Raw genomic sequence first — 15031 nt, 5'->3', positions numbered from 1 at the left:
CATCTCCCAAACTGGACCATTCACTTGAGTCTATTATATGAGAGGGATTTTATTTTCAGCTTCTTGGACTCTAATGTATAGCATATGCTTATGTTTAACCAGGTTGTGTCAAAATGTTTTCCAAACTAGATGCATCAACTGGCACTCCCACCAATAGAGTATGAGAGCTCCCATTACTGTAACTCCTCCCTCACATTATCAGTCATTTTAACTTCCACAACTCAATTTGGATAACAAATGCTAGCTCATTGAATTTTAAGTTACATTTCCCTGATTACTGTTGCTAATTTTTTACATGATTTTAAATCATATTTCTCTTTCTATTAAATAAATATTTAAGTATTTTGCCAATTTCCCTATTGATTGTCTTTTTGTTAATAATTTGTAAGAATTCTTTATAACTTGGGCACATACTAGTCCTTTGTCAAATGTATGTGTTACAAATATCTTTCCTTTTTCTTTGTGGGGACTAGTGATGTGTTTTGTTTTAATGAAATCAAATGTCTCAGCTTTTTCCTTTGTTATTTGTGCTCTCTTTCTTTCTTTTTGAGTTTTGTAAGAAATTCCTTTCTTCCCTAATGTCATCCAGATATTAACCTGTGTGACCTCCCAACAGTTTTAGGCTATTGTTTTTCACATTTAGTTATTTATTTTGTTCACTCAAGTTCTGATATGCTTTTTTTTGTACAGGAGAATAAAGTGTAGAGTTAAAACTGGCAGTTGGAAATTTCAGATATAATCATGGGTGTGCCCATGGACATGTGTATTTCATGTGAACACCATCATTAATGTGTATTGAGAAGGGAAAAAAGGTTGGGAACAACATGTTGAAAACATTGTCACCAGAAGTTCCTTAAAGTGTCACTTAATAAGAATAAATGTTAAATTCTGTTAGACACACTCTTAGTTACTCATGCACAAAATAGACTGGACCTGGTTTTTTCAGTTTTCCATGTGAAAAAGACCTGGATTTTTTATTCTCTTTCTAACAAGCTAGATATGCCTCCAACTGTGTGACATGGCTGCCAAGAAATCTAATGAGATCTCAGCTTCCATTAAGAATAGAATGCCCAGATCATAGGAGATAATATCTCCACTGTAATTTAAACCAGTTAGACAATAGTTAGGCTATTGAATCTTTTTCTAGTGCAGCTCTTAAAGAGGCACATAGGTAAACCAGGCATCATCATGAGAAGAGCAGTTGGTTGGTGATGGGGTGAGAAACCACTACAGATAAACAACAGTTGAAGGAATTGGAAAATCTTAACTTAAATGGGGAAAATATAGGTAGGTTATAATAATCCTATATAATAGAAGGCTAATATGCAAATAGACTGAATGGCAGAACCACCAAACCAGTTACTATACATGTGGAACATGGCAGGCTTTGGCAGCAGCGGGATGGTGGAGCAGGTGAACAGGGCGCCAGACCAAGGCGGGGCTCCAGTCACTGTCATCGGGGTGAGCCTCTGGTGGTTACTGAAAATTCTTTGCTCCCACACTCCACGGTCCCACCCAGCGCTTGTACCTGCTGCCATCGCCGGCCCTGCTTACACCCGCTGCCAGCGCCAGAGCTGCCACTCGCACCCACTGCCAGCGCCTTGTTCCAGCTCCGATTGCTCAGCGCTGTCAGCAGGTGTGAGCTTCAGTTGCCGGCCCCAATCGCCCCTAAGGGCTTCTCCACCTCCCTGAATTTAAACCAGTTAGACAATAGTTAGGCTATTGAATCTTTTTCTAGTGCAGCTCTTAAAGAGGCACATAGGTAAACCAGGCATCATCATGAGAAGAGCAGTTGGTTGGTGATGGGGTGAGAAACCACTACAGATAAACAACAGTTGAAGGAATTGGAAAATCTTAACTTAAATGGGGAAAATATAGGTAGGTTATAATAATCCTATATAATAGAAGGCTAATATGCAAATAGACTGAATGGCAGAACCACCAAACAGCCAGTTACTATGATGTGTGCGCAACACCAGGGGGCGTGAGCAAAACATGGCAGGCGACGGCTGTGGCAGGATGGTGGAGCAGGTGAGCGGGGTGCCAGACCAAGGTGGGGCACCAGTGGCTGTCATTGGGGCAAGCCTCTGGTGGTTACTGAAAATTCTTTGCTCCCACGCTCCACGTTCCCGCCCAGCACTTGTACCTGCTGCCATCGCCAGCCCTGCTTACACCCGCTGCCAACGCCAGAGCTGCCACTCGCACCCACTGCCAGCGCCTGGTTCCAGCTCCGATTGCTCAGCGCTGTCAGCAGGTGTGAGCTTCAGTTGCCGGCCCCAGTCGCCCCTAAGGGCTTCTCCACCTCCCTGTGCTCCTGAGGGGAGATGGGAGTAGCAGCTGCTGCTCGCACCTGCTCCTAGCGCCGGCCCCAATCACTTCTCACCTTCAGTGGGTGTGAGCAGGGCTGGCACCATCAGTGCATGGCAGCAGCAGAGGCGGGAGAGGGGCTGCCAGCAGACAGGGGATGGGGGGGCGCAGTGGGAGGGGCCAGACAGGGGTGCGGAGGATGGGCTGAGACCTGCTCCTGTGCCTACCACTGCTTCATGGCCCACAGTTCCTTTCAAGGTGCACAAATTCATGCACTGGGCCCCTAGTTGTGTTTAATAATTTTAAATGTTTCCTTCTAAAAGACAGGGCACACATCTTAGTTAGCTTGGGCTCCTATAACAAATAACATAGACTGTGTGGCTTCAACAACAGACAGCTCTCTTGTCCCTTGCTCCTCTTTTGAGCCACTGATTCCATCCTGAGAGCACCACTCATAACCTCATTTAATTTAATTACCTTCCCAAAGCCCCATCGCCAAATATCATCACATTGAGGGGTACAGCTTCAACATATAAATTTGAGGGGAACACAACTGCTCAGTTCATAAGAGCATATATGTAGTCTATGTTTCCTCAAAACCAATGGATGGAAGTATCGCCCCTAAGGGCTTCTCCACCTCCCTGTGCTCCTGAGGGGAGATGGGAGTAGCAGCTGCTGCTCGCACCTGCTCCTAGCGCCGGCCCCAATCACTTCTCACCTTCAGTGGGTGTGAGCAGGGCTGGCACCATCAGTGCATGGCAGCAGCAGAGGCGGGAGAGGGGCTGCCAGCAGACAGGGGATGGGGGGGGGCACAGTGGGAGGGGCCAGACAGGGGTGCGGAGGATGGGCTGAGACCCCCTCCTGTGCCTACCACTGCTTCATGGCCCACAGTTCCTTTCAAGGTGCACAAATTCATGCACTGGGCCCCTAGTTGTGTTTAATAATTTTAAATGTTTCCTTCTAAAAGACAGGGCACACATCTTAGTTAGCTTGGGCTCCTATAACAAATAACATAGACTGTGTGGCTTCAACAACAGACAGCTCTCTTGTCCCTTGCTCCTCTTTTGAGCCACTGATTCCATCCTGAGAGCACCACTCATAACCTCATTTAATTTAATTACCTTCCCAAAGCCCCATCGCCAAATATCATCACATTGAGGGGTACAGCTTCAACATATAAATTTGAGGGGAACACAACTGCTCAGTTCATAAGAGCATATATGTAGTCTATGTTTCCTCAAAACCAATGGATGGAAGTGATAAGGAAGCAGGTTTGGGCTAATTCTGAAGGATCTTTACAACAGGTGGACAATGTGTCTTCAGAAAGATCTGATTGACTCAAGAAAGTAGTGATCTCCTTCCCCAACACTGATAGCATTGAAACGGAGTCTGGAAGACCATTTAGCAAGGATGTTGCTAGTCATAACTGGCAAGGAATTATTCCATGTGCTCTCCCTGACTATTCCTATTTAATACAGTGGTTCCAGAAGATGACATCTATTTTGACATCATTTTAAAAGGTCTTGAAGCTAGAGAGGTTAAACCATTTTCCCAAAGTCATACTAGTATAATGGGTAAAAGGCAAAAGGCACATCTGTCTCATGTCTGCAGACTGAGTTCTTAGCCATGCTGCCTCTCACTTGTCAATGCAGTAGAAAGATTTGCTTCACTGGGAGAGAAGCTCCACTACGTGACCTTCAAATTCTGATATAACTTGACTCCAAAATAAAAATATATTACCCAGGAAGCATAAAAACAGTATGGAAAGCAGGCACCAGTAGGAATGGAAAAAGTGGTAGGTAAAATTTAATGAGGGAGGAAAGATCCTAAGTAAAGGGCTCTGGTCCAGGAAAAATACATTCCTGGCTGGATGTCTGCAAGGGGCATTTCCTAAGGGTTGTGCAGAGAGAAAGGTGAAGGGTGAGTGGGAGGCAAAAAAAGAGAAGACATACAAAAATGTTCCATGCCTTTAGCAGAGACATCATTTGCTGATCTGAAATGAGGATGCCAATATCACATTTTGTTGCTAGCCAGAAAAAAACTAAGGTAGGAATTTCATCTCCACATTAAGTATCCAGGGACCTACAGGGAGCTTATTTTCACTATTTTTCTGTAAGTAATTAATTAGCATCTCTCCCTGACAAAAAGCAGTGGCAGATAGTTACTAATTAGATCCAAGTGGACAAATGGATTCATTTCAAGCATTCATTCATTCACATCCATTTAACAATTATTTATTGAGTGCCTACGATTAACTCTATACATTTGTTGGCACTAGGGATATGCAGAAGAAAGGGCTCCACCCTTACCAACCCCCGACTCCTTAAAAATAGTTCCAGTTCTCACTGAGTGTATTCTCTGGAGCAGAAAAGTAAATGCAAAAAAGAAAGAAAGGAAGGAAGAAGAAAGAAAGAGAGAGAGAGAGAGAGAGAGAAAGAAAGAAAGAAAGAAAGAAAGAAAGAAAGAAAGAAAGAAAGAAAGAAAATGATGAATATGTAAAATATAAAGTACGTTAAATAAAAGGGTTAGGAGAAAACAGCAAGAATGAAGAATAGACAGTGAATAGAAAGAAAGAAAGAAAGAAAGAAAGAAAGAAAAATGATGAATATGTAAAATATAAAGGACGTTAAATAGAAGGGTTAGGAGAAAACAAAGCAAGAATGAAGAATAGACAGTGAACAAGTATAGAAAATTATTGAACATTTTAAAGGATTTCAACTAGATAGTCAAACTAAAAAGGAGGGAAAAGGTAAAAAAAGAGGATGTGTTGAGGCCCCATGTGGGTTTAAAGTTCATGCTTATGAATCACAAATACTGTGAAAGGCTTTGTGGCAAAGGGAAAAGGACAATGGGAAAATCACTTCCCTCATTTTATCCTCATTTCCTTACCTTTAAAATGGAAATCCTAACATTAACCCTCTAGGCAACACAAGTGTGTGTTTGTATCAGGTAAATGTGGCCTTCAAAAATGTACAACAAATATACATGTAACTTCACTTTACTACAAAATGATTTATATTGAAATCCCTATAGAATACACACACGCACACACAGTAACCATTCCATCTCATATCTCCTATAATCCACTTAGGACAAATATTCTGACAAAGAATAAGCAAATCTTTGGTGGCATAAGGTCCTTAAGTTTCCAGGAATCTCTCAGCAGACGGAGAGTAACACATTCCTTGCCCATTCTGGTCTCCAACTATTTTTCATACTTGCTCACTGCCCATTCTTGGATTACTGAACATTTTACAGAGCTTTTTTAATCACCTCCTGATATGCTGGCTTCTTTCCTCCATCAAAATACTCAACAAAACGGAACTTGTCAACTGTGCTTATGGTAATAAATCTCCTTTCCAGCATTTCTTCTGACATTCTAATGCCTTCCTGCACATAATAAAAAAGGTCATTTTCCACCTGAATTCATCTTTTCCAAGCTACCTTATATTTCTGTAAATCCAAGTTTCAACAAGTTTGATCTCATTTCTTCTACAGTATTTTATTTGCTTTAACCAAGCTAAAAATCCCAACTGAAACTCCACGCTCTCTAATTGCTTGAGTAGGAATTATGTTTTATTGGCTGACTGTACAATGGAGATACATTTTGAAAGCTGATCTGTTCCCTTTACTCTCGTCACAGAATTAGATGCTCCCTTTCAGATATTGCTCAAGGATTCCTATGATTTTTGTATCCCCCTTCAACTCAATAACTTTCTATGTATCAATTATGTCAAGATCAGCATTCTCACCTAAATATAAAACAACAATTCAGCTGTATTGTCAGGTATTTCTCAATCCTATTTCTGGTTTCCAGGCCAGCAATTCAAGTGGTAGCCTTCCAGCAGTTACACATTCTTGCTTCCTGAGGAATTTTTTCAAAGTAATAATAGTTGTATTGATTCTTGGTAGGTTCAAGTGTTGATTAAGGTGCAATCATCATTATCTAGACAACATTATATGGAATATAGTGTCATTTTATAATGAAAATTTAATGGGAGGGGGCACACCCAGGCCAAAACAAAACAAAATCAGAAGCAACAATTTAAAAAAACAGGAAAAAAATAAAGAAAGAAATGAAAAGGAAAAACCTTGGACTTCTTGCTAGTGACAGTGACAAGACATGGCACTTACTTGCTTATTTTGTTTAACATATTTGTGACATTTCTCTATGTATGTCAGTCATTCCACTTTCCCAGAATGGTGAATCAATGACTTCTGACCAATGGAGCAGGCTACAGCCCTCACCTGGACAATTTTTAGGGACCTGCCTTGACTATGACCTTTCTTCTTGAGGCAGAAGCCACACAATTTGATCCTAGTGGCAGGCGGTCCCCAACCCCACTGGGTGGCCAGGAAGCTGGGCTACTGCTGGGCACCACTGGCCTTGCTCTCCCAGGTCCCAGCCCCTGCCCCAGCAGTCCTGCTTCAGATGTAGACAGGACGGTCCTTGGCCGGGGAAATCACTCTCCTCTCTTAAAGAGGAAGGTTGGAAGTGTCCTTTGGGACTCTGCCAACTCTACAAGAGTATCAAAGGACCCTCCTTCCAGCCACCAGGTTGGAGAGACATGGGTAAGGAGCAAGTGACAGCTGAACAGAGGAGGGAAGGAACCAGGAGAGGAGAGAAAAGCAGAGGGAAGGAGATCTGGCTCCAGACCAAACCCAACTGGAGTCTGGACAATGGATACGATGGCAAGCTGCTGGGGTCAAAGGAACAAGCATTGACAGCAAAAGAGAAAAAACAAAAACAAAAAAAATACCGTCATGTTCAGGCTCTGGGACTTAAGGATGCACTTGGTTGGACAAGAAAGAGAGAAGTTATAAGCACTTCTCTTTTTCTTGTTTCATTGTTTCCATGGTGGGTTTTTTTTGTTGTTGTTGGTTTGTTTATGTGTGTGTTCTGTTTTTTTTGTTTGTTTGCTTGCTTTTTGGTGGGGAGGGGGGCGTTTGTTCTTCTTCTTTACCAAGTGCAATAGCAAATCAGCTTGGACTCTTGGTCTGGGGAGCATCCATTATTTAATGAAAACAGGAGAGCATTTTTTAAAATAAATCCAGTAGCACTGATTTTCTTTCCTCCTCTTCGGTTTTTCTTTTCCAATTTATTTTCTCTTATGCCAGTCCCATCACACCCCTAGTCTAGTTCCAAGCTGATCTTTTGGACCAATTGAAAGAACTTGTCTCAGTTTTTATATCCTGTGTGCCAGGTTGATATCTGCTCAAATGCCTTCAGAGTATATTATTCTGCAATTTGGTCTTCCACTCTCAATGTTCCAGTCCTTTCTAGTCCAGGGGTTCCATTATTAAGTGAGCTCTCCCACCCCCTCACCCCCCTCCACCAGCAGGAACTCACATTTTCATTTCAAGACCCTTGCATTCCAGCTCCTGACTGGTTGCTGTTTTATCCCTCAGGCTTTCAAAGCACATCAAAGAAGTTTGCTTTGACTGCCCTTAGACCAAAGTGATGGCCACTGGCAGGGGCTGTTCTCTATGTTGGGAATCTGCCCCTCTTCACTTTTTTTTTCTTTTCTATTTTTAAAGCCTGTTTCAGTTTCTGATAATCAAAACAACTGAGATGATTAGACAAAATTGTGAAGTAGAGCAATTTGACTTCATCCCCATCACAATAGTTCTCTTCTTGCTCCCCTTCCCTCTTTTTCCTCCTCTCATCAGCACCTCAGTTTCTAGAATCCCGAAAGTTAATTCAAAATCATGGACTCAGGTATGAGAAAAGAGCTGGTATCTATTTTCTTGGCTGTGTTGTAAAGTAATGCAACTATTCATTCAACGAACATGCATTGAGCACTTAATAGGTGCCAGAAGCTGGGAAGTGACCCAGGGACTGAAAAGATAAATGAGTTTTCTTTTTTATTACTTTCTCTCCTCCTTCTGCTCTCTGACCTCATCAACATCACTTACTATAATATTCACTGAGCCTTATATATGTCTGGCATAGAGGTAAGAGCTTTAAATGCATTTTCTCTTTTAGTTGTTATAAGGACACTTATAATGGAGTATTCCGTTTTATTTATAAGTGAGAAAACTGGGGATTAAAGAAGTTAAGTAGCTTCCTCAAGCTCATACATCTAGTATGTGTTGGTGGGTGGGGGCTTGTAAACCAGACAGTCTGACTCCAGACTTGTGGCACATCACTACTAAGGAGTCACTGTTTCAGTGAAGGAGCCAGACTTGTAAACAAATAAATGTAATTCAAAGAGGTAAGTGCTAGTGCTATGGAAATTCAGAGGCAGCATGACTACACTGCCTCGGGGATCAGGAAAGGCTTAAAAGGCAACTTTGACTGGTGAGGTGGGTCTTGTAATATGAGTAGGAGTTTCCCAGGAAAACAAAGGGATGGGGGTGGTAGGTGCATTTCAGGCTGAGGGAACCATATATGTAATACCACACATTGAGAAAGGCTGCCTCCGTGTGTTTAGGAAGGTGAGTTCAATCTGACTGAAGCATAGAGTTCACAAGAGAGTGTTGTGATATGAAACTAAGATGGGCACATATGAAACTAGGAGAGACTTTAGAGAGCTTGCTAATAAGTTGAACTTTCATCTTGTAGGTAAAATGATTCCAGCAGAGATTTCAAAGAAAGGGAGTGACATAACAAAATTTGTGTTTCTGTCTGTCTGTCTTAAGAAAACAGGAGAAGTCTAAAGGATGGAGAGGAGAACCAGATAGTAGGAACACTGGTTGGAAACTTTCTGTACAGATTATGACATCCAGGAGTCATGGGACACCAAAAATATTGGCATTAAGTCTTCTATCTGTTTTTACAATAAAGGGCTTAAGGCACAAAGACTTTCATTCAAGATAAAAGATCTCCTAAGAGGGCACCAAGTCAGTTCTCTAACTTTTACAGTTATAGTTTAAAGCCTATGAAGCTTAAAAAGATTAAACCACACAATCAACTAGTGGAAGAATGATAATAACTGCCTATTATTACTAACATCTGTCAAAACATTTGACCCTCCTAACTTTTGAGTACAAAGCTACTTTTAAGTCCATTTAACAGATGAGGAAGCTGAGGTCAGTAACTTGGTGAAGGCTGTACCAATAATTAGAGACAAAACTGGGACTCAAACTAGAGTTATCAGATCATGGCATTCTTACAGTTTTTATATACTACTCGAGGCCTGGTGCACGAAATTCGTGCACTGGAGGGGGTGTCCCTCCACCCAGCCTGCACCCTCTAATATGGGACCCCTCGGACATCCTTCTCACAATCCGGGACTGATGGTTCCTAACCACTTGCCTGCCTGCCTGCCTGCCTGCCTGATTGGCCCCTAACCGTCTGCCTGCCGGGTGTCCCTCAGCCCAGCCTGCACCCTCTAATATGGGACCCCTCGGACATCCCTCTCACAATCCAGGACTGCTGGTTCCTAACCACTTGCCTGCCTGCCTGATTGGCCCCTAACCGCTTCTGCCTGCCTGCCTGATCACTTCCTAACCACTCTCCTGCTGGCCCAATTGACATCTAACTGCTTCCCTGCCAGCCCAATCGCCCCCAACTGCTCTCCCCTGCCTGCCATCTTGTGACAACATTTGGGTGGCCATCTTGTGACAATGTGGGGCAGCTATCTTGTGAAGACATGGGGACAGCCAAGTTGTGATGATGTGGGGGTGGCCATCTTGTGATGACCCGAGGGTGTAAGGGTCAATTTGCATATTACCTCTTTGTTATATAGGATGCTCTGAGACTGAAACTTAGATATCTTTCCCCCTAACTTAGTGCTCTCTCTCCCCTAGTTGTTGCTGCCTTTATTTATTTATTTTTTAAGTTCATCTTAGGCTTCATTTGGCATACATTCCTGACTATCTGAATTGTCTATCCTACAAATATTTTCGTAAGTAGCATTTATTGTGGATTTCCTGTCTGTCAAATACACTAAGCAAGATACTATGATGATCCTTTTTAAGATCGGGGGTTTTATGGTAGAAGAAAGAGACATACAAATGACATCAATATACAGTCAGATCCATAGCTAATCAAAACCTTGAATAGCCCTGGCTGATTTTGCTCAGTGGATAGAGCCTCCACCTGCAGACTGAAGGATCCCAGGTTTGATTCCAGTCAGGGGCATATGCCTCGGTTGTGGGCTCAAGCCCCAGTGGGGAGCATGCAGGAGGCAGCCAGTCAATGATTCTCTCTCATCATTCATCATTGATGTTTCTGTCTGTCTCTCCCTTTCCCTTCCTTTCTGAAATAAATTTAAATAAATAAATAAATACTATTCAAGATATATATATATAGTATAGACATGAAGCATCCAAGGCTATTGGAGAAATAGCTAATGTTATTTAGTACTTTCCTGTAGTGGGGGTTTCACATGTGTTATTTTACTTAATAAAACTGACTTAGGGGAAATGACTTGTTCAGTGTCACATAAATACTAAAATTTTAAACAGATGAGTCAGAACTTGAGCTTCAGTTTATCTGACACCACACTTAGGCTCTTATGAACTATTTTAGTGGTTAGTGAAGACTGAAGTGGGTTCCATGGACAGAGTATGCTACTACATGCCTAACTACCAGCTCTCAAAAACAAAAACAACCTTGATCTGTAGTGTCTGCCAATTTCCAATTCTCACTGGGTGTGAATAATTCCACAATAGTGGATTTCAGGCTGTCAGTGTGACATCCCTGAATGTGGCATCTGGAAGTGATGTTCACAAGCAGCTCTGGAGAGCCTCCAGCATACAACTGTACCATGGAGGAAGAGACATTTGGGCAATGAGTTAGAAGAAAAATGGAAGAGATTTGGAATAATACTTGGAGAAAAAAGAGGTAATGACTGAAGGCTGAAATGGGGATAAGGTTGGTTATATTCAAAGAAGGTAGATGAATTACCTAATTGTGGTTACATCAAGTAGAAAACGTGACTTAGAATTAGTTGAGGGCAGCAACTTGCTGAAAACCACCATTCCTGAGGGATGACAATTTGCCTGAAAAAATAAGACCTAAGCATTGACTTATTTTATCTGAAACTGTCAGCAAGCACTTGTCTTAATGACTGCTAAAACTAAAAACATACTTAATAGACAAATCAGGGCTAGATGAATCAAAAAGATTGGCCAACATGAATTTCTGGCTATTTATCTACTTTTTCTTTATGATGAGGACAACAGCAGACGGATTAAGGTGATAAATTAATGGAAAATGAGGCATAGCAAATATACAGACAATAACGTTGAAAAGAGTTACTTAGTGCTCACCTTTAAAAGAGATTGCTTGTTCCATCAGAATGTCTGAATATACCTTTTATTGAATATATATCCAAGGGAAATAAATATATTTGCAAATACTTCAACATACTTATTCTGTTAGTTTATTTCACATGTTTCTAAGGAAAAAAACAAAAACAAAACCAACGCTTCCCTTATTCCCCACGTAATCAAGCATAGGATAGTGAAAAACAAAACAAAACATGGGATAGTGAGGAGGGAAAAAAAGCATAAGCTAGTACCTGCAAATAATGCCCATTTTTCTTCTCTGCCAATTATCTAGACCTTTAAAAGAAGGAAAAGTGAAAATAAAATTATGTTTCCCGTGTTGCAGAATATTTCTACTTTTCCCTTTTGATACTCAAAAGTTCCTGTACACAATCTGGACAGAAAGCATACTGGACCTTAGAACCAATAAAAAATAATATAAAGGAAATGAAGTGGATGTCTATTGCTTTTATCTGCTCATTGGAGAATGTCTCCAATCCCTGTGACTTTGAGGTCAAGCATGTTGCCCACCTGCTCTCTGGCTGCATGGGTAGACATGAGACTTTGGCCTGGCCAATCACGAGTTATGGTCCTAGATCTTATTATTCACAGTAAATTACTCTAGAGATGGGCAAAGCCAACCAAACCTTTTTCATAAGTGAAAGGGTATCTCTTAATTTAGGATTTTAATCTTTGTGGATATAGGCTCATGTCTGAAGGTAATTATCTTTTCACTATGGATGAAGTTGAGCTGCTGCAGAGAAAATTGATAAAGCACTCAAAGAGAAGCAAAGGCATGTAAAGCCAAGAGATGGGAAAGACAAAGAGCCTTGACAATTTTGCTTGAATGATTGTCTGGCTATGCCTACGCATACACATACTAAACATACTTTTGGGGTTCCCAGTCATTTAAGCCAGTAAGACTCCCTGTGTTTTGTTTGGTTCGGGGTTTTATTGGTTATTGTTTTGGGGGAATTATTGTTTGTTTAGTTGGTTGATTGGTTGCTTAAGCTCCTTGGGGTGGGTTTTTGTCACTTTCAATTGAAAATACTTTGACCATTACAAAAACCTTAGTACAAATTTCCTGACCTAATGACAAAATTTATCTAACTGAGATTTTGAAAATAACATCTCCTTAACTTAAAAAGAGGCAAAGAAAAGAAGATGGAGAAATACCAAGAACTAAATTTCTTTCTTGGCTTATGTTCTAAGATATACTAATTTATTTTATTTTGTTTCTCTGGTCTATGACTCATCTCTCCTTGGAAATCTCCTCTTTCTTTCATTGTCATAGATCACAATACATTTACTCTTTCATTCATAAATTATCATGGCTTTATTCTTTCACTCAAAATGCTGAGCCTTAGCAGAACAGGCAAAAGATGAGGGATTAGTTGAGAGGAAAGGAAGGGAGGAGATGCTGATCATTTTAGAACTGGAAGGGCAAATCAGCACTAAAAAAAATTATTTCCTTCTTAAATTTTATGGCTGTAATTTTAGCGGATGGTAAAGAATCACCTCAAGATAGAGTAACTTGGGAGTTTTTCTTAGTCTTTCTTGGAAAATCTCAAAATTTGAAGACTGCAGGAGGTGAAAGTGAGAATAGATGACTATGTTACTGGTGTGGGGAAAAATCATGAGTAACATGGCCCACCTACTCAGTCAGGCTAAATGAGTATGATTCCCCTTCAATCTGCCTTTCAAGTGTTTTGCATTTAAAGGTAACTTAGTGTTCATTTAATCTGAAACTCAGTATTTGTCTGGGGAGAAAAATCTAAGGAATAAGCCTGGACCTGGCACTCTTTTGCAGTGTCCGTAAGTCTAGGAAAAATAATTGAGAATTATGCTCTTTAGGGTTTCTCTTCTAACTTGATATGTTAACTACTCTTGGACAGAATGCTTCACTCTATAACTTGGATGTCATTCTCTATAAAAAGGCAAATCATTTTCCTTAAGATATATTTCAATTAACTCATTTTAACAGAATTTTAAAACTTAAAGCAATGACCAAAAATAATTTAATTTGCTGCCCTGCCAGCTAGAACACATAATCGATTCTTATAATTTCAATGATAGCATATACATGTTTATAAATATTTTGTGCATTAGCTTATATGGTTGTTTTAATATGTGTTATACGTATTAAAGCTTTTTACCTTCAGGTACAATCATTAAGTGAATGTCTTGCCCTTTCAAAGATAAGTAAACACATTAAACACCTCCATGTAATGTTAAAATGCTGGATATTAAATTAAATAGTTGTCCTATAGCACAGTTAGCTGAATAGGTTATGAATCATCCATGTTTGTGGAATACATTGCTTTGAATTATAACTTCGCCAAATCCACCCTATAAAGAATAAAGTATAAGGAACACAGAGGCTTAAAATCTTAAATACTGAACCACCTCTGTAGACTTTGCAATATTGGTACTGCATCCATAATCATGCCTTAGTGAAGAACTTACAGAACATTGCTTAAAATGTTTGTTCTGAAAAGAATTTAGATAAATGCACTGTAGCTGAAATTGATTAATACTGTCTGATATGCATCCAAACTTTTTATTATGCTGAGAATCTGACTTAAAAGTTGTAGGAGGGCATCTTGTGTATTTACTCTACCTGAAAGCGGTCCATTGGCATTTAAGCAAAGTGGTACTCAGAGCTCTGTGAATTTTGGTTCAGTCTCTGGCTCCTGAGACCTCTATTACCTCATCTTTCATAGGATGTACTCAGGCAGGCTCCATGGGTTTTCCATGTTGAAAAGCCTTAAAGTGTCTACAGGCTGCTTATCAAACTGCAGCCAAAGCAGCCCACCTCTGTCAGTTTATTAATTACCCTGCACAGTAATTTATTATTTATCCATATATTTATGAATCAATGAAATCGTCAATCAAATAGGATTGTGTGTCCACTATGTGTCCATCTATTCTAGGCATATGGCTGATAATAAAACAGTCACAAATTCCTGCCCTCATTGAGCTTTCATGCTAGTAAAGAGCAGCAGATAGCATGTGAGACATATACTAGTAAGTTAAACACATATTATGTTATATGGTGATAGAGTCATAAAGAAAAATGACGCAGGAAAGGGAGATAAGGCATACTGGGGATGGGAATTGAAATTTTAAAGAGTTGCTCATGGAAAGCTTCATTAAGAGGTAACATTGAGCAAATACCTTGAAGGATGTGATGGAGTAAATTATACTAATACCTAGGGAGAAAGAGTTCCAAGTATTAGAAATAGCAAGTGATAAGGCCCTGATGTGGGAATATGCAGGTGTATTTAGGAATAATGAGGAAATCACTATGGTCTGAATGGATAGAATAAAGAGGAAATAGAAAATTGGACTTCAGTGTAAGCCTTGTTAGAAGAAAAAGGTTTGTATTTAAATAAAGATAGAAAATTCTTCATTTAAATTACTTTTAAGGCCCTGAAAAGCCTTAATATTCTAAGGTTCTATTTTATAATACACTAGAGGCCCAGTGCACAAAAATTTGTGCACTCAG

Source organism: Myotis brandtii, unplaced genomic scaffold (genome assembly GCF_000412655.1).
Source record: "Myotis brandtii unplaced genomic scaffold, ASM41265v1 scaffold128, whole genome shotgun sequence".
Lineage (NCBI taxonomy): Eukaryota > Metazoa > Chordata > Mammalia > Chiroptera > Vespertilionidae > Myotis > Myotis brandtii.
The sequence above is the reverse complement of the archived record's forward strand: the minus strand, read 5'-3'. Positions refer to the sequence as shown.